This window comes from Pseudophryne corroboree, chromosome 6 (genome assembly GCF_028390025.1).
Source record: "Pseudophryne corroboree isolate aPseCor3 chromosome 6, aPseCor3.hap2, whole genome shotgun sequence".
In the NCBI taxonomy this organism is placed as follows: domain Eukaryota; kingdom Metazoa; phylum Chordata; class Amphibia; order Anura; family Myobatrachidae; genus Pseudophryne; species Pseudophryne corroboree.
Genome location: NC_086449.1, coordinates 750,431,501 through 750,458,944, shown reverse-complemented (window position 1 = coordinate 750,458,944; position 27,444 = coordinate 750,431,501). Strand labels below are relative to the sequence as shown.

The 27,444-nt window shown below is 45.2% G+C and overlaps 1 protein-coding gene and 1 long non-coding RNA gene across 2 annotated transcripts in view; one reads left to right on the top strand and one right to left on the bottom strand.

Moving 5' to 3' along the window:
* The window catches only part of MGAT4B (alpha-1,3-mannosyl-glycoprotein 4-beta-N-acetylglucosaminyltransferase B), a 530,095-nt gene that overhangs the window by 334,556 nt on the left and 168,095 nt on the right, over positions 1-27,444 (bottom strand). The gene's annotated exons all lie outside the window — the stretch shown is intronic.
* Positions 12,171-13,682, top strand: LOC134935658 (uncharacterized). The gene is made up of 2 exons (XR_010180319.1): positions 12,171-12,279; positions 13,065-13,682. It is a non-coding gene; the product is annotated as an uncharacterized LOC134935658 (long non-coding RNA).

Genomic DNA, 27,444 nt, shown 5'->3' with positions numbered 1-27,444 from the left:
CACAGTGCCACTGGAGGCACAAAAGGGGGTTGTATATGCAATACTCCCTTGACAAACTTCTGGACTTCAGGAACTGAAGCCAATTCTTTCTGGAAGAAAATCGACAGGGCCGAAATTTGAACCTTAATGGACCCCAATTTGCGGCCCATAGACACTCCTGTTTGCAGGAAATGCAGGAAACGACCGAGTTGAAATTTCTTTGTGGGGCCATCCTGGCCTCACACCACGCAACATATTTTCGCCACATGTGGTGATAATGTTGTGCGGTCACCTCCTTTCTGGCTTTGACCAGGGTAGGAATGACCTCTTCCGGAATGCCTTTTTCCCTTAGGATCCGGCGTTCCACCGCCATGCCGACAAACGCAGCTGCGGTAAGTCTTGGAACAGACATGGTACTTGCTGAAGCAAATCCCTTCTTAGCAGCAGAGGCCATAAGACCTCTGTAAGCATCTCTTGAAGTTCCGGGTACCAAGTCCTTCTTGGCCAATCCGGAGCCATGAGTATAGTTCTTACTCCTCTACGTCTTATAATTCTCAGCACCTTAGGTATGAGAAGCAGAGGAGGGAACACATACACCGACTGGTACACCCACGGTGTTACCAGAACGTCCACAGCTATTGTCTGAGGGTCTCTTGACCTGGCGCAATACCTGTCCCGTTTTTTGTTCAGACGGGACGCCATCATGTCCACCTTTGGTATTTCCCAACGGTTTACAATCATGTGGAAAAAACTTCCCGATGAAGTTTCCACTCTCCCGGGTGGAGGTCGTGCCTGCTGAGGAAGTCTGCTTCCCAGTTTCCATTCCCGGGATGAAACACTGCTGACAGTGCTATCACATGATTTTCCGCCCAGCGAAAAGTCCTTGCAGTTTTTGCCATTGCCATCCTGCTTCTTGTGTCGCCCTGTCTGTTTACGTGGGCGACTGCCGTGATGTTTTTCCCACTGGATCAATACCGGCTGACCTTGAAGCAGAGGTCTTGCTAAGCTTAGAGCATTATAAATTTACCCTTAGCTCCAGTATATTTATGTGGAGAAAAGTCTCCAGACTTGATCACACTCCCTGGAAATTTTTTCCTTGTGTGACTGCTCCCCAGCCTCTCGGGCTGGGCTCCGTGGTCACCAGCATCCAATCCTGAATGCCGAATCTGCGGCCCTCTAGAAGATGAGCACTCTATAACCACCACAGGAGAGACACCCTTGTCCTTGGATATAGGGTTATCCGCTGATGCATCTGAAGATGCGATCCGGACCATTTGTCCAGCAGATCCCACTGAAAAGTTCTTGCGTGAAATCTGCCGAATGGAATTGCTTCGTAGGAAGCCACCATTTTTACCAGGACCCTTGTGCAATGATGCACTGTTTTTAGGAGGTTCCTGACTAGCTCGGATAACTCCCTGGCTTTCTCTTCCGGGAGAAACACCTTTTTCTGGACTGTGTCCAGAATCATCCCTAGGCACAGCAGACGTGTCGTCGGGATCAGCTGCGATTTTGGAATATTTAGAATCCACCCGTGCTGTTGTAGCAGTATCCGAGATAGTGCTACTCCGACCTCCAACTGTTCCCTGGACTATGCCCTTATCAGGAGATCGTCCAAGTAAGGGATAATTAAGACGCCTTTTCTTCGAAGAAGAATCATCATTTCGGCCATTACCTTGGTAAAGACCCGGGGTGCCGTGGACAATCCAAACGGCAGCGTCTGAAACTGATAGTGACAGTTCTGCACCACGAACCTGAGGTACCCTTAGTGAGAAGGGCAAATTTGGGACATAGAGGTAAGCATCCCTGATGTCCCGGGACACTATATAGTCCCCTTCTTCCTGGTTCGTTATCACTGCTCTGAGTGACTCCATCTTGATTTGAACCTTTGTAAGTGTTCAAAAATTTTTTAGAATAAGTCTCACCTAGCCTTCTGGCTTCAGTACCACAATATAGTGTGGAATAATACCCCTTTTCTTGTAGTAGGAGAGGTAATTTAATTATCACCTGCTGGGAATACAGCTTGTGAATTTTTTCCCAGACTGCCTCCTTGTCGGAGGGAGACCTTGGTAAAGCAGACTTCAGGAGCCTGCGAAGGGGAAACGTCTCGACATTCCAATCTGTACCCCTGGGATACTACTTGTAGGATCCAGGGGTCCTGTACGGTCTCAGCGCCATGCTGAGAACTTGTCAGAAGCGGTGGAACGCTTCTGTTCCTGGGAATGGGCTGCCTGCTGCAGTCTTCTTCCCTTTCCTCTATCCCTGGGCAGATATGATCTTATAGGGACGAAAGGACTGAGGCTGAAAAGACGGTGTCTTTTTCTGCAGAGATGTGACTTAGGGTAAAAACGGTGGATTTTCCAGCAGTTGCCGTGGCCACCAGGTCCGATGGACCGACCCCAAATAACTCCTCTTCCTTTATACGGCAATACACCTTTGTGCCGTTTGGAATCTGCATCACCTGACCACTGTCGTGTCCATAACATCTTCTGGCAGATATGGACATCGCATTTACTCTTGATGCCAGAGTGCAAATATCCCTCTGTGCATCTCGCATATATAGAAATGCATCCTTTAAATGCTCTATAGTCAATAAAATACTGTCCCTTTCAAGGGTATCAATATTTTTAGTCAGGGAATCCGACCAAGCCACCCCAGCTCTGCACATCCAGGCTGAGGCAATCGCTGGTCGCAGTATAACACCAGTATGTGTGTATATACTTTTTATGATATTTTCCAGCCTCCTGTCAGCTGGTCCTTGAGGACGGCCCTATCTATAGACGGTACCGCCACTTGTTTTGATAAGCGTGTGAGCGCCTTAGCCACCCTAAGGGGTGTTTCCCAACGCGCCCTAACTTCTGGCGGGAAAGGGTATACCGCCCCTAATTTTCTATCGGGGGGAACCCACGCATCATCACACACTTTATTTAATTTATCTGATTCAGGAAAAACTACGGTAGTTTTTTCACATCCCACATAATACCCTCTTTTGTGGTACTTGTAGTATCAGAAATATGTAACACCTCCTTCATTGCCTTTAACGTGTGGCCCTAATAAGGAATACGTTTGTTTATTCACCGTCGACACTGGATTCAGTGTCCCTGTCTGTGTCTGTGTCGACCGACTAAAGTAAACGGGCGTTTTAAAAACCCCTGACGGTGTTTTTGAGACGTCTGGACCGGTACTAATTGTTTGTCGGCCGTCTCATGTCGTCAACCGACCTTGCAGCGTGTTGACATTATCACGTAATTCCCTAAATAAGCCATCCATTCCGGTGTCGACTCCCTAGAGAGTGACATCACCATTACAGGCAATTGCTCCGCCTCCTCACCAACATCGTCCTCATACATGTCGACACACACGTACCGACACACAGCACACACACAGGGAATGCTCTGATAGAGGACAGGACCCACTAGCCCTTTGGAGAGACAGAGGGAGAGTTTGCCAGCACACACCAAAAACGCTATAATTATATAGGGACAACCTTATATAAGTGTTTTCCCTTATAGTATCTTTATTATATATTTCTAACGCCAAATTAGTGCCCCCCCTCTCTGTTTTAACCCTGTTTCTGTAGTGCAGTGCAGGGGAGAGCCTGGGAGCCTTCCCTCCAGCCTTTCTGTGAGGGAAAATGGCGCTGTGTGCTGAGGAGATAGGCCCCGCCCCTTTTTCAGCGGCCTCGTCTCCCGCTCTTAACGGATTCTGGCAGGGGTTAAATATCTCCATATAGCCTCCGGAGGCTATATGTGAGGTATTTTTAGCCAAAATAGGTTTTCATTTGCCTCCCAGGGCGCCCCCCTCCCAGCGCCCTGCACCCTCAGTGACTGCCGTGTGAAGTGTGCTGAGAGGAAAATGGCGCACAGCTGCAGTGCTGTGCGCTACCTTTAGAAGACTGAGGAGTCTTCTGCCGCCGATTATGGACCTCTTCTTACTTCAGCATCTGCAAGGGGGCCGGCGGCAAGGCTCCGGTGACCATCCAGGCTGTACCTGTGATCGTCCCTCTGGAGCTGATGTCCAGTAGCCAAGAAGCCAATCCATCCTGCACGCAGGTGAGTTCACTTCTTCTCCCCTAAGTCCCTCGTTGCAGTGATCCTGTTGCCAGCAGGACTCACTGTAAAATAAAAAACCTAAGCTAAACTTTTCTAAGCAGCTCTTTAGGAGAGCCACCTAGATTGCACCCTTCTCGGCCGGGCACAAAAATCTAACTGAGGCTTGGAGGAGGGTCATAGGGGGAGGAGCCAGTACACACCACCTGATCGTAAAGCTTTACTTTTTGTGCCCTGTCTCCTGCGGAGCCGCTATTCCCCATGGTCCTTTCAGGAACCCCAGCATCCACTAGGACGATAGAGAAATAAATGATTTAATGTATACGTATTATGCAGCACTTTACAGACAACACAGTATATGCTGCTCACATCAGTCCCTGCCTCAGTGGAGCTTATAATCTACATTATCACACACACACACACACAGTCAGAAGCTAATTAACCCATCAGTTTGTTTATGGACTGTGGCAGGAAATTGGATCATCCGATGGAATCCCACAGGAACAGAGGGAGAACACATATACTTGGTACATGTATGAACTGGGATAAGAGTTGACCCCGCCCTCAGTGATGTCAGGAAATAATGCTAGCCACTACACCACCGTGCTGCATATTATCAAAAATTAAAATAAATAAAAAAACACAAGAAAAGGGGCACTTGTACATTTTACAGGTACCAGTGAAAGTTACTGCTGCCCACCGGGCATGCATGTAACCAGTCTACCACTGCTGAAGGGGAAGGAGAGGATTTAGGTAAGTTTTTTTCACCCAAAGGACCACTGAGAACTAAGGACGGACATATACTTGGAACATCCATTGGGCTGAGTCCATGTAGAACCTGTATTATGTAGAATTAAAATAAAAATTTTTACAAACATGCACAGTAGCCTTTGAGGTACGGTTCCTTTTCTAATCAGACTAGCTGCGTATCTTGGACGCCGTATTAATGCAAACTAGAGAGAAGTGCACTGTCAGTTCCAAATCACCATAGGACTGGATCAGCTATTTTCGGCCAGAGCCACATTACTCCATGATGGTTATTTATCAACTATTCTCATCTTAAGAGCTCATCATTCTGGTGCGATGTTCCACAGAATTAACCGGATTTAATTCCATTAAAAAATGAAAAGCAATTTTCAGCTCAGTATATAAAGTGCAGCAACGACGCCACAATGCTGTCCTACAGACAAATTGCGCACTTTCCTGCAGCAACAGAAGTTTCTGGAGAGGGGAAAACACTTATATGATTTCATGTTGTGCCCAAAAATGAGAAGCAAGCAGGGCATAAAATATATATAACCGACACAATTTGCATTGTATGGAGGAAACACTTTTTTTTTTTTGTCAATTAACAGCGGGTAAAAGTAAATATTAAGTGAGAAAATGAGCAAATTAGATTTCTTGATTGCATCCCAGGAGGAGACAAGTCGATTAAAGTAGCAATTAGCTGCAGGAGGACCGCCGAGTCTGGAAAGAAGACTTTTGCCCAAGTTTACCTGTATTTAGCATACAGAAAATAAGAATTTACTTACCGATAATTCTATTTCTCGGAGTCCGTAGTGGATGCTGGGGTTCCTGAAAGGACCATGGGGAATAGCGGCTCCGCAGGAGACAGGGCACAAAAAGTAAAGCTTTAGGATCAGGTGGTGTGCACTGGCTCCTCCCCCTATGACCCTCCTCCAAGCCTCAGTTAGGATACTGTGCCCGGACGAGCGTACACAATAAGGAAGGATTTATGAATCCCGGGTAAGACTCATACCAGCCACACCAATCACACTGTACAACCTGTGATCTGAACCCAGTTAACAGTATGATAACAGCGGAGCCTCTGAAAGATGGCTCACAACAATAATTACCCGATTTTTGTAACTATGTACAAGTATTGCAGATAATCCGCACTTGGGATGGGCGCCCAGCATCCACTACGGACTCCGAGAAATAGAATTATCGGTAAGTAAATTCTTATTTTCTCTATCGTCCTAGTGGATGCTGGGGTTCCTGAAAGGACCATGGGGATTATACCAAAGCTCCCAAACGGGCGGGAGAGTGCGGATGACTCTGCAGCACCGAATGAGAGAACTCCAGGTCCTCCTTAGCCAGGTTATCAAATTTGTAGGATTTTACAAACGTGTTTGCCCCTGACTAAATAGCCGCTCGGCAAAGTTGTAAAGCCGAGACCCCTCGGGCAGCCGCCCAAGATGAGCCCACCTTCCTTGTGGAATGGGCATTTACATATTTTGGCTGTGGCAGGCCTGCCACAGAATGTGCAAGCTGAATTGTATTACACATCCAACTAGCAAAAGTCTGCTTAGAAGCAAGAGCACCCAGTTTGTTGGGTGCATACAGGATAACAGCAAGTCAGTTTTCCTGACTCCAGCCGTCCTGGAACCTATATTTTCAGGGCCCTGACCACATCTAGCAACTTGGAGTCCTCCAAGTCCCTAGTAGGCGCAAGACACCACAATAAGCTGGTTCAGGTGAAACACTGACACCACCTTAGGGAGAGAACTGGGGACGAGTCCGCAGCTCTGCCCTGTCCGAATGGACAAACAGATATGGGCTTTTTTGAGAAAAAAACCACCAATTTGACACTCGCCTGGTCCAGGCCAGGTCCAAGAGCATGTTCACTTTTCATGTGAGATGCTTCAAATCCACAGATTTGACTGGTTTTAAACCAATGTGTTTTGAGGAATCCCAGAACTACGTTGAGATCCCACAGTGCCACTGGAGGCACAAAAGGGGGTTGTATATGCAATACTCCCTTGACAAACTTCTGGACTTCAGGAACTGAAGCCAATTCTTTCTGGAAGAAAAATCGACAGGGCCGAAATTTGAACCTTAATGGACCCCAATTTGAGGCCCATAGACACTCCTGTTTGCAGGAAATGCAGGAATCGACCGAGTTGAAATTTCTTCGTGGGGCCTTCCTGGCCTCACACCACGCAACATATTTTCGCCACATGTGGTGATAATGTTGTGCGGTCACCTCCTTTCTGGCTTTGACCAGGGTAGGAATGACCTCTTCCTGAATGCCTTTTCCCTTAGGATCCGGCGTTCCACCGCCATGCCGTCAAACGCAGCTGCGGTAAGTCTTGGAACAGACATGGTACTTGCTGAAACAAGTCCCTTCTTAGCGGCAGAGGCCATAAGTCCTCTGTGAGCATCTCTTGAAGTTCCGGGTACCAAGTCCTTCTTGGCCAATCCGGAGCCATGAGTATAGTTCTTACTCCTCTACGTCTTATAATTCTCAGTACCTTAGGTATGAAAAGCAGAGGATGGAACACATACACCGACTGGTACACCCACGGTGTTACCAGAACGTCCACAGCTATTGCCTGAGGGTCTCTTAACCTGGCGCAATACCTGTCCCGTTTTTTGTTCAGACGGGACGCCATCATGTCCACCTTTGGTAATTCCCAACGGTTTACAATCATGTGGAAAACTTCCTCATGAAGTTCCCACTCTGCCGGGTGGAGGTCGTGCCTACTGAGGAAGTCTGCTTCCCAGTTTCCATTCCCGGAATGAAACACTGCTGACAGTGCTATCACATGATTTTCCGCCCAGCGAAAAGTCCTTGCAGTTTTTGCCACTGCCCTCCTGCTTCTTGTGCCGCCCTGTCTATTTACGTGGGCGACTGCCGTGATGTTTTATCCCACTGGATCAATACCGGCTGACCTTGAAGCAGAGGTCTTGCTAAGCTTAGAGCATTATAAATTTACCCTTAGCTATATTTATGTGGAGAAAAGTCTCCAGACTTGATCACACTCCCTGGAAATTTTTTCCTTGTGTGACTGCTCCCCAGCCTCTCGGGCTGGCCTCCGTGGTCACCAACATCCAAAACTGAATGCTCATCTTCTAGAGGGCCGCAGATTCGGCACTCTGTAACCACCACAGGAGAGACACCCTTGTCCTTGGATATAGGGTTATCCGCTGATGCATCTGAAGATGCGATCCGGACCATTTGTCCAGCAGATCCCACTGAAAAGTTCTTGCATGAAATCTGCCGACTGGAATTGCTTCGAAGGAAGTCACCATTTTTTTTACCATGGCCCTTGTGCAATGATGCACTGATTTTAGGAGGTTCCTGACTAGCTCGGATAACTCCCTGGCTTTCTCTTCCGGGAGAAACACCTTTTTCTGGACTGTGTCCAGAATCATCCCTAAGCACAGGAGACTTGTTGTCGGGATCATGCTACTCCGACCTCCAACTGTTCCCTGGACTTTGCCCTTATCAGGAGATCGTCCAAGTAAGGGATAATTAAGACGCCTTTTCTTCGAAGAAGAACCATCATTTCGGCCATTACCTTGGTAAAGACCCGGGGTGCCGTGGACAATCCAAACAGCAGCGTCTGAAACTGATAGTGACAGTTCTGTACCACGAACCTGAGGTACCCTTAGTGATAAGGGCAAATTTGGGACATGGAGGTAAGCATCCCTGATGTCTCGGGACACCATATAGTCCCCTTCTTCCCGGTTCGTTATCACTGCTCTGAGTGACTCCATCTTGATTTGAACCTTTGTAAGTGTTCAAATTTTTTTAGATTTAGAATAGGTCTCACCTAGCCTTCTGGCTTCAGTACCACAATATAGTGTGGAATAATACCCCTTTTCTTGTTGTAGGAGGGGTAATTAAATTATCACCTGCTGGGAATACAGCTCGTGAATTGTTTCCCATACTGCCTCCTTGTCGGAGGGAGACCTTGGTAAAGCAGACTTCAGGAGCCTGCGCAGGGGAAACGTCTCGACATTCCAATCTGTACCCCTGGGATACTACTTGTAGGATCCAGGGGTCCTGTACGGTCTCAGCGTCATGCTGAGAGCTTGTCAGAAGCGGTGGAACGCTTCTGTTCCTGGGAATGGGCTGCCTGCTGCAGTCTTCTTCCCTTTCCTCTATCCCTGGGCAGATATGACTCTTATAGGGACGAAAGGACTGAAGCTGAAAAGACGGTGTCTTTTTCAGCAGAGATGTGACTTAGGGTAAAAAACGGTGGATTTTCCAGCAGTTGCCGTGGCCACCAGGTCCGATGGACCGACCCCAAATAACTCCTCCCCTTTATACGGCAATACACCTTTGTGCCGTTTGGAATCTGCATCACCTGACCACTGTCGTGTCCATAAACATCTTCTGGCAGATATGGACATCGCACTTACTCTTGATGCCAGAGTGCAAATATCCCTCTGTGCATCTCGCATATATAGAAATGCATCCTTTAAATGCTCTATAGTCAATAAAATACTGTCCCTGTCAAGGGTATCAATATTTTTAGTCAGGGAATCCGACCAAGCCACCCCAGCTCTGCACATCCAGGCTGAGGCGATCGCTGGTCGCAGTATAACACCAGTATGTGTGTATATACTTTTTATGATATTTTCCAGCCTCCTGTCAGCTGGCTCCTTGAGGACGGCCCTATCTATAGACGGTACCGCCACTTGTTCTGATAAGCGTGTGAGCGCCTTATCCACCCTAAGGGGTGTTTCCCAACGCGCCCTAACTTCTGGCGGGAAAGGGTATACCGCCCATATTTTCTATCGGGGGGAACCCACGCATCATCACACACTTCATTTAATTTATCTGATTCAGGAAAAACTACGGTAGTTTTTCCACATCCCACATAATACCCTCTTTTGTGGTACTTGTAGTATCAGAAATATGTAACACCTCCTTCATTGCCCTTAATGTGTGGCCCTAATAAGGAATACGTTTGTTTATTCACCGTCGACACTGGATTCAGTGTCCCTGTCTGTGTCTGTGTCGACCGACTAAAGTAAACGGGCGTTTTAAAACCCCTGACGGTGTTTTTGAGACGTCTGGACCGGTACTAATTGTTTGTCGGCCGTCTCATGTCGTCAACCGACCTTGCCGCGTGTTGACATTATCACGTAATTCCCTAAATAAGCCATCCATTCCGGTGTCGACTCCCTAGAGAGTGACATCACCATTACAGGCAATTGCTCCGCCTCCTCACCAACATCGTCCTCATACATGTCGACACACACGTACCGACACACAGCACACACACAGGGAATGCTCTGATAGAGGACAGGACCTACTAGCCCTTTGGAGAGACAGAGGGAGAGTTTGCCAGCACACACCAAAAACGCTATAATTATATAGGGACAACCTTATATAAGTGTTTTCCCTTATAGCATCTTTGTTATATATTTCTAACGCCAAATTAGTGCCCCCCCTCTCTGTTTTAACCCTGTTTCTGTAGTGCAGTGCAGGGGAGAGCCTGGGAGCCTTCCCTCCAGCCTTTCTGTGAGGGAAAATGGCGCTGTGTGCTGAGGAGATAGGCCCCGCCCCTTTTTCGGCGGCCTCGTCTCCCGCTCTTAACGGATTCTGGCAGGGGTTAAATATCTCCATATAGCCCCCGGAGGCTATATGTGAGGTATTTTTAGCCAAAAATAGGTTTTCATTGCCTCCCAGGGCGCCCCCCTTCCAGCGCCCTGCACCCTCAGTGACTGCCGTGTGAAGTGTGCTGAGAGGAAATGGCGCACAGCTGCAGTGCTGTGCGCTACCTTAAGAAGACTGAGGAGTCTTCATGCCGCCGATTCTGGACCTTCTTCTTGTTTCAGCATCTGCAAGGGGGCCGGCGGCGAGGCTCCGGTGACCATCCAGGCTGTACCTGTGATCGTCCCTCTGGAGCTAATGTCCAGTAGCCAAAGAAGCCAATCCATCCTGCACGCAGGTGAGTTCACTTCTTCTCCCCTAAGTCCCTCGTTGCAGTGATCCTGTTGCCAGCAGGACTCACTGTAAAATAAAAAACCTAAGCTAAACTTTTCTAAGCAGCTCTTTAGGAGAGCCACCTAGATTGCACCCTTCTCGGCCGGGCACAAAAATCTAACTAACTGAGGCTTGGAGGAGGGTCATAGGGGGAGGAGCCAGTGCACACCACCTGATCCTAAAGCTTTACTTTTTGTGCCCTGTCTCCTGCGGAGCCGCTATTCCCCATGGTCCTTTCAGGAACCCCAGCATCCACTAGGACGATAGAGAAAGTGAAAAATAACAACTAGCATGCATTATGGGTACTTGGAGAACAAAGGATGTCCTTACTAAACTAATCCGCAATTATCACATTTCATCCTTTCAGTAAATCGTTCGCAGAACAGATTATACACTAGAGGAATATAGTTCTACTCAGTGGCGTATATATTATATTCTGGACGCCCGGAGGCAAGTTAAATGTTGGTGCTCCCCCTATATAGAAAAAAATATATATACACATATTATATATATATATATATATATACATATACACACACACACAAATATAGAGTATATACATACATACATATATATATATATATATATATATATATATATATATATATATAATCTCCTTTCTTATGGGCGGCACTCAGAGACTTTTATCAAACGGATTAAGTGAAAAAAAGACCCCACCGGGCCGTTTTATTGGTAACGTTTCGGGGTATAATCTCCTTCCTCAGACAACCAAAACAGTAAACAACAGTGACATTTATAACAAAAACTGACCTGTGACCCTCCAGTGCAACCTCCGTGTGTGTCCCATGCTCCCGGCCGCCGTCCCGCAGTGGCACTTCTGGTCGCGGGTCTCCCGTCGCGCCGGAAGGGACGTCACCCCGTCCGGCCCCGGTTGCTATGGGAACACACTGTAATAGAAAACAGGACGGGGTGACGTCACTTCCGGCGCGACGGGAGACCCGCGACCAGAAGTGCCACTGCGGGACGGCGGCCGGGAGCATGGGACACACACGGAGGTTGCACTGGAGGGTCACAGGTCAGTTTTTGTTATAAATGTCACTGTTGTTTACTGTTTTGGTTGTCTGAGGAAGGAGATTATACCCCGAAACGTTACCAATAAAACGGCTCGGTGGGGTCTTTTTTTCACTTAATCCGTTTGATAAAAGTCTCTGAGTGCCGCCCATAAGAAAGGAGATATCTACAGATGCTTATCTGAGGGGAGGGCACCGGAGCAAGACATACGTAAGACCGGAGTGCCAGGGACCCTGTATGCATTGCTATATATATATATATATATATATATATATATATATATATATATATACACACACACACTAGAAATAACCAGTCCTGGACGGTCTGGTGGGGTCTGTGAGGTCATACTGTGATGTCATAATGGTAACTACTGCTTATTTCAGGGCTTTCCTGCTGCCGCCTCCCTCATTCTGATTCTTCTTCAGATACCTCCACCAGACACCACGCCAGCCACTATACCCCTGCCCTGACTGGCACTGCAGCCGGTGACAACAGGTAAGAAGTGGGCACACTCTATATAGGAGATAAGCAGAGTTGATAAAGAGAGCTGGCAGGAGGCCATGAGTGGGATAAGTCATTGGGCAGCTGCCCTATATTCCTAATTACCCGCAGTGTAACTGGTGTCTTGGGCTAATAAGCTCTCATAAATGGGTGCATATTAAGAGTCTATTTAATAGTACCCGGCTGGGTGCAGAATTGTAATAACTGGTTTTATCTTCTGCATATTAATATCTGAAAACTATCTAACAAAACAGCAACTTTGCTATTAATAATTGGTGACTGCTACAGTTTATATTACCCAGCACTGACTGCTTGCTACTATTATCAGCTGCACTAACCAACTAAGGCTATCACTGCGCTATATGGTGCCGACTGAAGACACAGCGTCATCTGTTGTTTAGTGATCACCTGATATAAGGACTGCAAGTTCCATGTTTATATTATAGCAACTTAACAGCAACTCGTAGCAGGCCCAGTCTGTTTTCCAATTGTATAATTGATATATAATTGCTTAGAAGATTTAAACCAATATGCTGATGTAGTAATAATATTGTTAAAGTGATTTTAGATTGATATATTTTTTTATTAATAAATGTAAATCATACACTGTGATTGGACAGCACTTCCATCCCACCAATTTGTTTCTTTCTGAGTTTTTCTTTTTTGAGGGTCGGCTCCTCAATACTAAGGGAGCAGCAGTCCTATAACAGTGTTTTATTCGTTTATTAAAGAGGAATAGTGAGATACTAATAGCGCCATTCTTCTGTTTGCACCTTCAGATACCTGATAGACTGAGAATGGTCCTGACATGGATGTCAGCAGTCTGTAATGCTGTGAGACATTACATCCGTCAGCACAGGTTTCGGGTAAGATGGACCATCAAAATAAAGAACCCTGCCAAACTGAAGGAGGAGATAAAAACCTTAGTGCAGGAGAAAAACACCTTAGTGGAGCAGAAGAACATCTTAGTGGAGGAGAAAAAGATCTTACTGGAGGAGAAAAAGAGCCTGATAGAGGAAAACGAGTGGCTGAAGATACAAGTGGAGATGCTGCAGGAATCACTGTCGGCAGCCACTATAACATACTGGTACATCTGCTAGAAGCATCAGAACATCGGGGGGATGTAATAGGGTGTAATAATCAGAAAGTGAGAGATTTTAGGAGAGTTTTCCTGTTTTTTTAAATGACAATCATTTACATTGTTTAATCAAACTGGGTTTGCTATGTAAATGATTGCCACTTTAAATAAAACTAAATCTCTCACTTTCTGATTCTCACACCCAATTACATCCCCCCAGACTCATCCCCTCACCAACATCTGGGATGTGCCTTCTACTGAGTGCTCTTTTGGTGATTACTTTGATATTTAAATAAACATCTGTAATCACCCAACCGCACAGTCTGTTGTTGTCTCTATTCACTTCTGTAAATGTGTAGTGAGAAAATGTATCTTATGTCTTGGTAACTACAGAAATATGATAATTATTCATCATATGAAAAAATTATATTCTTATTATCAGGGAAAACAATTCCATTATCTCAGGGAAATAGCCAAAATATATAAAATAAATAACGTGGTGGTATAGTAAGGTATAATAACATATAACAATATCTAGAATAACCGTGTCTTCATCTTACAGTTGTGATAACCTGAATAATCAGTTCTCAGATGATGGCATCAATTTAGCTCCTGTATCAGAGCACCAATAAGATCGTCATTCACCTAATCATGTATCACTAAGGGAAAGTCTCCTAATTACTGTAACCAGCGGAAGTACAGATGCGTCCACATCACATGTGTGGCCGCATCGCGATTGTACTAGCGTACACAGCCATGCAATCCTATTGAAGGCGGGTGCATACGTAGTGCACGGACTCGCTAGTTGTGGAAAACAACCCATGATTGCCGGGGCTAGGGACAAGTACGCATCTGTAATCAGCACTTATAAATAGTATCATTAATTTTTGAGTGGGTGTGGTATAATAGATAGCCCGTGTCTAGTTATACAGTCAATAAACAGACACCACATGTTAGACAGTCAAAAGGTAGACATGAAAAAAACCCAGAAAGTACAAGAGGTCGACAGGGTCAAACGGTCAACATGAAAATGGTTGACATAAAAAAGGTAGACACCATTTGTTTTTGCATTTTTGGGGTTTGTGTGGATAGTTTTATCATCTGGGAGCCCCAATTGTAGAAAGGCATACCCTCGCCACGCTTCGGGCTCGGTTTATAACCAACTCTATGCCGACATACTAATGGAGATGCGCGCTGATGCGGATAGTGCTCTGCTTGGCCCCCATGTACAACAGCAGTACATGCAACAGGAGACAATGGAGGAGAAGTGCCTCCTTCAGCGCCGGAGCCCGGCAGCAGCTGACTCCATTGCCTCTGGGAGTTCCCCCTCTGGTTCTACTCTCCACTAAGCAGGCGGTGGCAAAACAATAAAAATAAAATTAAAAAATTGTCTAATCCATTTAAAGTAAAAAACAAACAAAAAATAAAAAGAGATAATTTGGAGTTAATTATTCAGCTAAGCTAGACATTTCCCGAGGATCAGTTCAAAATGACATATTGTGAAGACAATCCGATTGCACCGACATTTTCTGCCAGCTGGCAACTTTTAATAAACAGAGTATGTTTTGGGTTTTTTTGTTTAATTATTTGATGTAATAGTTAAACTGGCGGATAAAGAGGGTAACGAAAGGAGAAGAGAGGGGGGCACAAGGTAATGCAATCATTGTAAAACATGCCACAGAAATCCACTCAATAAGTACGCTGGTGGGGTGGGGCGTGAGGGAGGGGGGTTGTTTTAACAACTTTGAAACCCTCCCCTCTTTTTGCCCAATCTCTCCACGTTTCCATACAGTGAATGGCTGTCAGCAGTGATTGCTGGATAGCTCCAATCATCCACCATGCACCAATCAGCAAGCTGACAGTCATTCGTTGTCTAGCTGCAAGTAGGTAGAGAATGCTGCACTTTGATTGGTGGATAGCTCCAGCCATCGACCAGTCAGCTAGCAGACAGTCATTTAGTGCCTTGCTGCAGCCTGGGAGTAATTAACAATCAGAACAGCCAGCCAGCATTCTCTACCCGAGACCCAAAATGCTCCGGAGGCATCAGTCCGGGAGTCAGATGTCCTCATGTCCAGCCTGCTACCTCTTGAAGGCCCCTAGAATCATGCAGTTCTGGCCATCTACCCAGTGTGCCTATACGTTAAGATGGCCCTGGAGGAGGGGGGGGGGGAGAATACAGACTCCAACCAATGGGCCTTACCTGTGCCAATCAGCTTGTTATCAAGGGAACTGGTGACTGATTTGGATTGATGACGATTTTGCAGCCAAGTTACTTTAAAAAGCCTATCCTGACAGACTGCACTCACCTGTGTGTGTATTGGCAGCACTCAGGTTAATCAATGGCACATAATAATAAAAATAATACTAACAAGAATAATAATGCACACACACTGGGCAAAAATGATGCATATCTCCAGGTACCTCTCCAGTGTTTACAGTGATTTCATAAATGAATCAAATAATCGATGTTACTGCATGAAAGAGGCATCAATTACTTCTCAGGTCATTCAGTGGGAATGAAGCAGGACAATGACCGGCTTATTGAGATACAACCAATACTCCGTTTAAACACCTTTCCTCTGGAAGGAATCATTCCAGCACTGGTGAAGGCACAGTACATAAGATAATGAGGCACAGCACGATTTATACTCCTGATAATACACTAAACTCTTCCTATATTTTTAGTGACTCGTGAATTTATTATTAAACCTGTAGCAACAGCCTCCATACTGGTGTTACACTCAACCCACTATGGGAAGCGTGCGTGCAATGTCAGGGTAACTGAGTATTTCCAAATATACTGTAGTAAGCATATATAACACGTCTTACCAGTGAGAAGAGCGGAGAGGTTTTCAGAGTTGGAACTTTATCCTTGAAATGGGGAAACTGGATAAACCCCAATGTACAGAATGTGTCACAGGAATATTGCCTGCATGGTGCACACACATGAAAAGACAAAGTTTCCCACAGCCAAAAGACGGCCTTCTACAGGTAAATACAATGCAGACTACTCCACCACATACCTGTGCAAATATAGGAGTCATGTCAAGGCACCGCTGCTAAGGGTGGTCCTAACTTTAAACGAGATGCAGTTACAGATGGTGGCAAACTCATCTGAGGCGGCTCCATCGCAAATGTGCATTCCAGGCGCGACTAGGTGATCCGTCCGCCTAGTCACGCTGGGAGTGCACAGAGACGCTCTCATTCAAGTGAATGGGGCGTGCCTCCGTTGGGCGCACGCCCGGCCAGAGTGATACTCTCGGCAATAGGCGCGCCCACGTCACAGACGGGGCCACTACTAGCGTGGCTCCATCTCTGTGTGACCGGCGGTCACACCACCTTCCCCTACATCCCACACCCTGAGAATCCCAACAGTCAGCATGTCGACTAGCAGGGACTATTCCAATAAAATAGTTCCTGTCTCCCCCCCCCCCCCCCCCTTCCCCTTCCCGCCGGCATTCCGCTGCTGGGAAACTGGTGGAGGTGTGCTGACCAGCAGTTTCCTGACCGCTTGCCACACATACCCAACCCCTCTAAACAATAGGTGCCCCTATACTGGGATGCAGATAAGTCCTTATATACCTAGCCTCAATATGCCATGCGGCACAAGTGAGCCACCAGGTCCAGTGTGAGTCTGCTAGCATCGGGTGGCACTTTTGACCATAAATGCATCTTAGACGCAATGCAATGTGACCAGGGCAGTACTGGCCATCTGGCTCTTCTGGAAAATGCCAGAAGGGGTATGGCCTGTTGCCCTGGTCCTGCCTAATAGCCTGGCCGAGCACCTCTGTTTTGCCACACGACACACAGATAGATGGGCTGGCCGAGGATCTCCGCCTCCTGACACTCCGCTTGGTTGCCCAGCGCACAGAGAGATGGCAACGAGCTGCAAGGTGAGGCCTCTTTACGACAAAACCACTCCCCCTTGCTATGCGCATGCCGCACTGTAATGCCAGGGCTGTTTTAGAGCCCCAGGCAATCCCTGAATGCGATGAAGACATACCAGCAGACTGCACTGACTAATTTGATACTCAACAGTTGTATTTCTTTGTGCAACTCAGTCTGTACGCGAAGCACAACAGAACTGGATGTGGAAAACAGCTGCGGCAGATGATGAACAGCACTTATTATTATACTGAAGCACACAGATAAACAGATGTCACATAACAAATTAATGAGCACACTTTCCTGGTACATCCTAGTCACATCGCACTGCGCCTAAGACCCATTTTCAGAAAAAAAGAGATGCCTGCCGCTAGCAGAGTTGCACAGGTCTGGTGTGCCGTCTGTTTGGATTGACTGCCACAATAGTGCACATCTGTAAACCATTCCCTTACAAGAACCAATAAACTGATTAAAGAACTTGTATTTTGTATACCATGGTACATACCAGCCCTGTAACTGGGTGACAGCATACCCTGCACAGCCACTGCCCACCCCCCTGAGCACATAACAACATAAGACTGCGCCTGCTGTTCCACAATCAACAGGACACTACTGCATAGCCCCGAACGTCCTACAGCCTCCAAGGTGTATGGCTGGAATGTCCAAAGGAGACGCCGGGCCAGACTGCAGCAGTAAAACTGGCTGCAGGGGTTCAAGTCAGATACAATGTTAAGGTGTATACACACTGAGCTATTCTCCTGTGCCCAGCGATGTTCACAGGGGATGAAGCACTTTCCACAGTAGGAGACTGTGGAAAGTGCTTCACTCGGCTGTTCAAACAGCCCAATGGACAGCGTCGGTCAGCGATGATGCGGGAGCGCGCATCGGCGCTCACCGCCTGCACATACACACTGGCCGAGTTTGATCTCAAAGTAGCTCAATGTCAAAAGTGAGTTACTTTGAGCTCAAAATCGCCCAGTGTGTATGTACCTTTAGCAAGGGTGTCATTCCAGGGCACTCCTCCCTGTGCGCCTACACCGCCCTCCTCACTGCCCTGTTATACACATGTGGCATACAGATGTGTCCACATATACATCCGACAAACCACTATTCAATGCTATCGGATTTGGCCGTTCCAGACAATGCCAATCCGACTTTTTTTAAAGTCGGATTGACATGTCTGAAAGGACAGTAACATGGCACCGGATCCAGCAAGCAAGGTCTTGGCTCCGGCACCCGTCTCCTCCTCTCAGCTCCTCCTAACCCTCACCCATTCCATCTCCTCTCCCGTCTTCCTCACCCGTCCGCCGTCTCATCCCCACACCCCTCAAAACATGACCCCGCTCCCCATCTCATCTCCTCAATCCAACTTTTTGTTACAGTCTGACTGAGATTGTCGGAAACGGGGCCAAAACCTGACGGGTTTGGCCGCGTTTCCGACAAAAACACGTGGATCCGCGGCTATTCCGCCGATCCACGTGTTTTCCAACAAGTCAAGAATACCAAACGTCGGAAAAAAACAGCCTCTATTGAACAGGTCAGAACCCCTTCCGACCTAAATCACTCGGAAACAACAAGAAGGCATTTCCGACTTCAATAGAATATACCCCGAAGGCGCAAAATTTAGCTGTTCCGTCCTTCATGCTGCCATGTGGACGGAACGGCTAAATGTGTCCAAATATGGAATGAGGAGAGTAATCCGTTTTGATAATTTTGCTCCTTTCTAATGATGAAAGTGCAGCTTTAGGGCTGAAAGCGGTTCTCAATTCAGGCAATTGTATATTGAGGATATCCCCGGTGATAGTATTACATCACGCAGAGCTAGCAAATGAAATAAAAATGCAGAAAGCAAGCCCCAAGGACATTTTCTGAGGGAATTTGCTACTTCAGTACTGGAGGTAAGTACGTTAAAAAACGTGGCAAATACCCTTTGTACAAAACAAAAACAAATTTACTGAGCTTCAACTCGTGTCTATAATATTTTTTTTGACCATTATTGTGCTATAGTTTTATATGTATTTCCAAAACCATACTATTATAGTCAAGTTTAATGATATTTATGGGGGACTTTTATGAAATACTAACGTACTCACTGAGACGTACTGTAGTGGGTCGCACGTCCCTCTGGCAGAAAAGGTGTCAATTCCTATATAAAACAAATGTCCTTACAGAGATGCCAAAGTTAGTTCCAGGGCGGCTGAAGGTTACCCGGTTTGAACAATCTGCCGCAGATCTGTCTGCCAACACTGGAATTAAAGGAGGACACCCACAGAGAACTAGTGTTGTGATAACAGAACAACAAATGAGGGAATCCGCCTGTCGGTGCTTTTTCCCCCACTCAAGGACAGGTGATAGAAAAACACTTTGCGACTTTGATTCTCTGTCACTGAAACATCCCATATAACGTGACACATACAGTGCTCTTGGGTAGTAACATTCTGAGATTTTTTTGCACTTGATAATGACATTTGTTTCTTACCGTTAAGCAGCGACATCACATGATAGGAGGATTTCATAGTCTTTTACTTACTGTAAATTTGGGTGTTAAAAAACAGGAAACCCGCTCAGGCATCCAGTAATCTAGATGTACAGATATGTCCTCATACATCATTGCAGCCCTTCTCAGTGAGCCAGGTAGTGCAATGCCCTGCTACTGTGAGGTGTATTGAGGCTAGATCAGAGGTTACCAAGCGTATTCATCAATGTACCCTAACGGTCCATGTTTTAAGTATATCCTTGGCTTAGCACAGATGGGTAACTCAAATTGACTGAGGTACTAATTAAGTCACCTGTGGCCAAGCATGGATATACTTAAAACCTGAATGGTTGGTGTACCTTGGAGGACCGTGTTAGGGAACCTCTGGGCTAGGTGTATGAGGATACATCCATAAAAGTGCAGTCAGAAGCATCATTATTTTGTGGTGGGGAAAGGAGATTATGGTGAACTGATATTAAGTAGAAGTAACAGTTAAAGGGGGTATACAATTTGCTCTGGTAATCTTGGAGCTGTTGATTTTGCCCCCTGCCTATTCAATTGAGGCTCGTTTTCACCCGTTTTTTTAGGGAAATATTCACCAATGCCTTTTCACCTTTTTTTTTTTTTTTAAAGGCATTGGCGAAAAATGCTCAAAATCGTCAGAAACGGCCCGTGTTTTCACGAGCGCAGGTGAAAAAACATGCAGATTTTCGCTCCTGCTGAATTTTTCGCCTAGACGAAAAAACGGCCCTGCTATTTAATAGGGCGAATCCCCATTCACCCATAAAAATAGCAAAGTCACATTTTTTTTTCCGCCTAAGCGAAAAAAACTGACCTAATTGCATACCCCCCTATATGTTGCACTGTTTTATATGTCACCAGCAAGAACAAGGAAGAGCTATCCCCACCAAGTCCCACATACTGAATTCTGTAGCGAGCTCAGCTGAAAGAATGGTGGGAGAACACATCGCCCTATATAGTTCACCTAAAATCCCCATTTCCTGCAACTAGGGAACCATGTCTGGGATCACACCTTTCAGCTTGTTGAGGCAGGTAAAGTAACATAATAACAACAACAACAACAGTAGTAGTACTATTTATTTATACAGCGCACACATATTAGGCAGCGTTTTACAGAGTACGTGTCATTCAAATTAGTCCCTGCCTCAGTGGAGCTTGCAGTGTATATTCCCTATCATCTGGGGCAGTACGATTGGTGTAATTGGTTAGCATTACTGCCTCACAGCAAAAAGGTTTTGGGTTTAGTTCACACGATGACTGTGCGGAGTTTGTATTTTCTCTGTGTGTGTGAGTGGATTTCTTGTGGGTACTGGTAGGTTAATTTGCTCCGGACAGAAGATTAACCGTAAAAGCTCCACTGGGGCAGACACTGATGGGAATGGCCAAATATTCTCTGTAAATGCTGCGGAATATGTGTGCACTATACAAATAACTGGTAATAAATACACAAACACACACACAAACTAGCTTTGTTTTCTGTTGTTGTTTTTTTTGTCAGAATCCAATTGCTTTACAAGAGATAAAGAGGAGTTGCCCATAGCAACTAAATCAGATTTGGTCATTTTAGAGCACTTGCTACAAAAATCATAGCTTGAATCTGATTGGTTGCTAAGGGCAACTTTTCAACTTTATATTTAAAATTGGAAATACATCTGCACCCAGGTCTGCCTTTGGAGAGTAGAACCAGACCAAAGCAACCTGAGTAAAACATACACAAACATGGGAGTACACACAAACTCCACACATATCATGATGGAATGGAACTCCCAATCTTTGTGTTTTGAGTCTGGTGTGAATCAAAAGATCAACAATTAATAGGTCGACAGTCAATACATCAACACCACATGGTCAACATGGCATTGGGTCAACATGGTCAAAAGGTCGATATGAGGATGGACATTTATTTTTATTTTTTTGTATCTTTAGCCATATCTAAGCCAAATTAGTGGACACATGGGGGTAAATTTACTAAGATGGGAGTTCTATTTAAGATGGGATGTTGCCCATAGCAACCAATCAGATTCTATTTCTCATTTATCTAGCACCTTCTAGAAGATAATACCTGGAATCTGATTGGTTGCTATGGGCAACATCCCATCTAAAATAGAACTCCTATCTTAGTAAATGTACCCCATGTACTCTTGCGGGCTTGCTTGGCTTGGCACAGGTTACTATTCCCAATCATAGTCCAAATGGATGGTAAATAATGAAAATAATAAAAAGTTTAAAAAAAATAGTAATTTAGACCTTTAGAACCTGTCGATCTATCATCCAGAACCCCTTTGAGACAGTAATGCTGACCACTACGCCAGTCAAGTTGCCCAATCCACCTTTCATTGGCGCAGTAAGCACAGACAAATCACAGTGTGGAATGAGTTTCAGTGTTTGTGGAATTATCTGGATTGTGCGTACAGTTTCTGCTACCTAGAGGCTGCGTTCTTCTACCCCTTAAATGTTCTCTGGTTCTTTTAAGCGCATAATTATAGAAACATGGACACACATTTGTCATCTAAGAAATGCTCATTAATTAATTGTGCTGCCACTGCGCGCACGCAGAAAGCACCTGTTGTATGGAAAACCAAAATATTTATGATGTGTCTGATCTCGTTTAAGACCCTGCCAATCACATAACTGTGGGAGACTCGCACTTGCAGCATAGAACAGATATCAATTCATCTCTGTTTGTCAGAGAACAGTCGGGTATCCTGCCAGAGCTCGCTACAACTGATGGATTCTTCCAGCACATCTACACAAATTTATAGTCATCTCATTTCACTTTCGGCTTCCAGCCAATATTAAATTGCAGGGAGTTGCCAATTAAAAAGTATATCTTAAATGGAAAGAATTTAAAATACAACCAAATCACCCATTTCCGATTCGCCTACGTTGTAATCTCACTCTAGCAGGACAAGTAGAGTACTGGGCAAATATAAAAACAGATTTATTACTATATAATACAAACGTTTTGCAGCACTGTCAACTATATTTTTCTAATAGCAATTCCACTGTTAAGATTCTAAATATACAGTGTTTAAGGTGACATGGAAAAAGTATTGACCACCCACTTTCATATTATGTATTATAAAACACCAATGTGACCTGGTCCTGTAGGAGGTATCAGAGAGGCACTTTCTGTACCCAGTGTATAATTTGCCATGAACATGATGTTCCTTCTCTCCTGATGCCTGGCCGTTACCAGAAGTGTAAATGCTGTATATATGTATATATATTTTGTTTTCCTTTTATTAACACATACGAACCACACTAACATACTTTACCTTCTTGCATTGTACTGCCCTGGGGTAGCTGGCCTTTGCCGGTTTATGGGGTTCTGCCCCTCGGGCCCAGACCTAGAGTTACGGACCACCAGCATCAGAGGAGCCTTGTTGGGGCCTGGTGGCTTATTATACGTTTGCAAACTGTATGTAAGGAAGACCTCTGGATTTATATATGTGTGTATGTATATATATATATATATATATATATATATATATATATATATATAGTCTTTCATGTCTTGGTACAGGTACAGCTCGGTGTGCTGGGGGACACCAGGGGTTTATCCCCAATGTATTCCTGGCCAGACTACCCCCTCCCTTTCATGCACCTGAATTGTATTTCCCAATTGATTTGAGCAACTTACATTTTGTTCTGTTAGTATGAGGGGCATGGATGGGACCAGTGTTTGGAGGGTATGCTGGTCTCTGTAGTGCCATTTGGAGATCCCGGGGGTATCTTCAGGTAAGTTAGCTCTCAATTCGGATACATTTGCTCAGATGCCATTATCATGTGGCATTATGTTATATTACCCAGAAGGTTTGTTGTTATTATTATTATTATTAGTACCTGGGGTGGGTCTGGGGTGCGGTTCCCCCTGGATTGGTGTGGCTGGGCTGCTTTGGGGTAGCACACTGCGAGATCTTATTTAGCACCCCCTTAACACATTTATTAATCCTTCTGGTCTTTTAATTACACTTTCACTAGTATATTATTTTTGTATATAGATTTTGTTTTACTTTATTAAGACATACTAACACTTTACCTTCTCGCATTGTGCTGCCCTGGGGTAGCTGGCCTTTGCCGGTTTGTGGGGTTCTGCGCCTCGGGCCCAGACCTAGAGTTAGGGACCACCAGCATCAGAGGAGCCTTGTCGGGGCCTGGTGGCTTATCATACGTTTGCAAACTGTATGTAACTAAGACCTCTGGATTTCTAATATATATATATATATATATATATATATATATATATATATATATATATATATATATATATAGCTATCTATATATATCATTCATGTCTTGGTACAGGTACAGCTCGGTGTGCTGGGGGACACCAGGGGTTTATCCCCAATGTATTTCTGGCTCAGACTACCCCCCTCCCTTTCATGCAATTGATTTGATCAACTTACATTTTGTTCTCTAAATATACAGTGTTTAAGGGGACATAGAAAAAGTATTGACCACCCACTTTCATATTATGTATTATAAAACACCAATGTGACCTGGTCCTGTAGGAGGTATCAGAGAGGCACTTTCTGTACTTAATGTATAATTTGCCATGAACATGCTGTTCCTTCTCTCCTGATGCCTGGCCGTTACCAGAAGTGTAAATGCCGGCTCATAGATTCTGTTTGCTGCAATGTGACAAAATGCTCCCTTTCTTTTTTTCATAATTCTTTAATTTGCAGTGGTTAGGCAAATATACAGAAAATAAAACATCCAGCGGTCTGGATGCTGGTGGTCACTTGACCGACACCGGTATTCTGACCAAGAGAATGCCGACAGGGGTGGGGTAATTATTTTACCCCTACCCTAACACTAATCCACCTGTGGTGGTGGCTTGGGCTAAGAGTCAGGGGTTGGTGGCTATGGTTAATCCCCCCATCTCTAGTGCCTAACCCTAACCCCATCCCCTAACACCCACACAGTGACTCCGATACATGCCTTCGGGATGCCGGCGGACGTTGCTCCGGCACCGAGATTCCAGCGTTGGTCACATGACCTCCGCCTATGGGTCTCCTGACTGCTGGGATGCTAATCGCATCAGATGAAGGTAAATAGAATCATCGTCAAATATCATAGCGTGTTCAGGTTACAATGTGGAAACACAAAGTAAAACGGACATTGATAAGCAATAGACAAAAAAGGTGCCCAAAAGTTGAGGTTAATGTTACTGAAAACCTAAGAAACAACAACTGGAACATAGGTAGGTATATGGGGAATGGAAGTCAGGAATGAGTGGAGGAGGGGGAGATGTAGGCAGTGGATGACCACATTGCAAAACTGCGTGAGTAGTCACACACTAGTCCATAAGAAAATTAGTAGTGTAGGTGGAAGCAGCACAGGATGGGGGAGTTAGTGAACACCACCTATGGGTCTCCATGGGTGGTCAGAGCTCAGGAGTAGAAAGGGACAGAAGTCTGCATTCAGCAGAGAGACAGGGAGAACTGACTTGAGTGAAAACACGGCCCCTGTCATGAAGATAATAGATTATCTCCTCCAAAGCAGCCACGTGCCAAATCTGGCGTTTCAGTGCAGAAAGAGGTGGAGGGGAAATAAATGTTCTCTTTCTATTCAGACATTTTATTACTTAAAATACACAAAGCAGCCAGAAGAGCAACACGACACCACCCACTTAGATATGTGTCCAATTACCAAATAATCCCTCTGACAGTATCACTGTAATACACAGAAAAATCATTTCAGTACAATGATCATAACATACCAGCAGTGTGCCCAATGTGTTAGATGGGCTCAGACACTTTACGCATCATAGCCCGGTGTGTTATGGTATAAAGTTCGATTTACTTACAAGGAAAATGCAATACCTAATCGCACTGTGGCTTGGGCCGCTGCGGCCGCTACACGTTAACAGTAACCACTAAGATGTGTATGCCCGTTGCGTATACACGCCGACACGCTGTTCGCACAATGCAGTGACACGTGTGGTTGAATACACCTTATTCCCAAACAAGAATGGAAAGCGACACCAGTAGTTAAATGTTATGTTGTTGTCCAACGCATCAAAAGTATTTACTCAAAAGATATACACAGAAGATACAACAATATTACAGAGAAGAGCTACAACCAATAGTACATACGTTTGTTCGCCAATGCTCCCGGTTTCGGGCCTCAGTCAGTCTTAGCAAGATGACCTTCAGAGAATAGACTGGTGCCTGGTCAGGGAGCCTTTCTTTTATACAATGGGTCCAAATACAATACAATGGGGAATGTAAGCTCTTCTTCCATAGCTCAAGGGGCAGGTCATTTACAGTACATGAGGGGTCCTAGGTTGGTTTGAATGAGTGGGCGATGCTTGGTCCAGGTGTGCTTGCAGGTCTCCGCCACCGGGTTCCCGCCGAATATCAAGAGTACAGTATTTACAGTATTTGCAAATATTACAATTCTGTGCATATCTATGCGCAGAAACATGCGATTAACTGCACATAACAACCGGAACGTAGATCTCAAAATACTGCACATCTGGATACCAAACACTAAGTCCTAACCTTGCTCTGTCCCCTCACAGCCTGTAAAGCTGGATATCACTATTATCTTTATTGTATCTACCCTTTGAGTAAATGTAACTTGCTTGCAATGTGCGTGGAGAGTGACTATGTGTAAACTATTTACTATATGAATTGAATATTGAATATGTCTTTGTAGCTTTTCTGTGCGAATGCGTATGCTACCATATATACTCATACCATGCGCCAATACACAAGGCATGTGGAGCAGTGTACGTGTATGCGTACGCACGGCGAAAAAGCGCACGCACAGAGGCCACTCTGTGTGGTGTTTGCACATGAAATGTGTGCGTAATATTTTCGACTTCGACAGTACGACAAGCGCAATAAGTGATGGCCGCCAGCAACAGTCCTGCCCATCTGCAAAACAACTGAATAGCTGTGTCGGGTGCCCCAAAAAACGGAATTAACTCCCTAATAAATTCCTTACATTTTAGATAACAGGACTGTTATAATGTATTTATTTATATAGCACATACATATACCATAGCACTTTTACAGAGAATATTTCGCCATCCAGATCAGTCCCTGTCCCAGTGGAGTTCACTATCTATATTCCGTACCACACATATACATACTAGGGTTAATTTGTGTCTGGAGCTAATTAACCTACCAGAATATTATTGGATTGTGGGAGGAAACACACTCACGCACCAGGGAGAATATACAAATTCCACACAATTAGAGCCATGGGGGAAATTGAACCCATGACCTCAGTGCGGTGAAGCAGTAATGCTAACCACGACACCATACGTGCAAAGAAGCTTAATATACATATATAAAAGTTTATTAGAACCAACGTTGGGCATAAAATACACGATTAGTGCTGACGACCCAGCGGCTGGGTGAGGGGATAAGCTGCCTCCATACACTGCAAGATGCATGGAGGAGCTCCCCATACACAACATGGAATCGGCTGGTGACGGTTGGGAAGATGGGACAGGTTTGACAACCAAACAATCCGGACAGTTATTCAGCCGCTTTCAGGCTGTGAATGATGCCAACTTAATGTAAAATAATGTTCTAGTAAAGGGGGAAGCATTTTTCCAAATGCACACCAGACTTCCTGTAAGTAACATCCTGTTAAAAACTGCTTTACATTTTATGGTCACTGTAAAGTATGTAGTTCTATAAGTCATATAACCACGGAAAGATGTACAGGACTATTTACG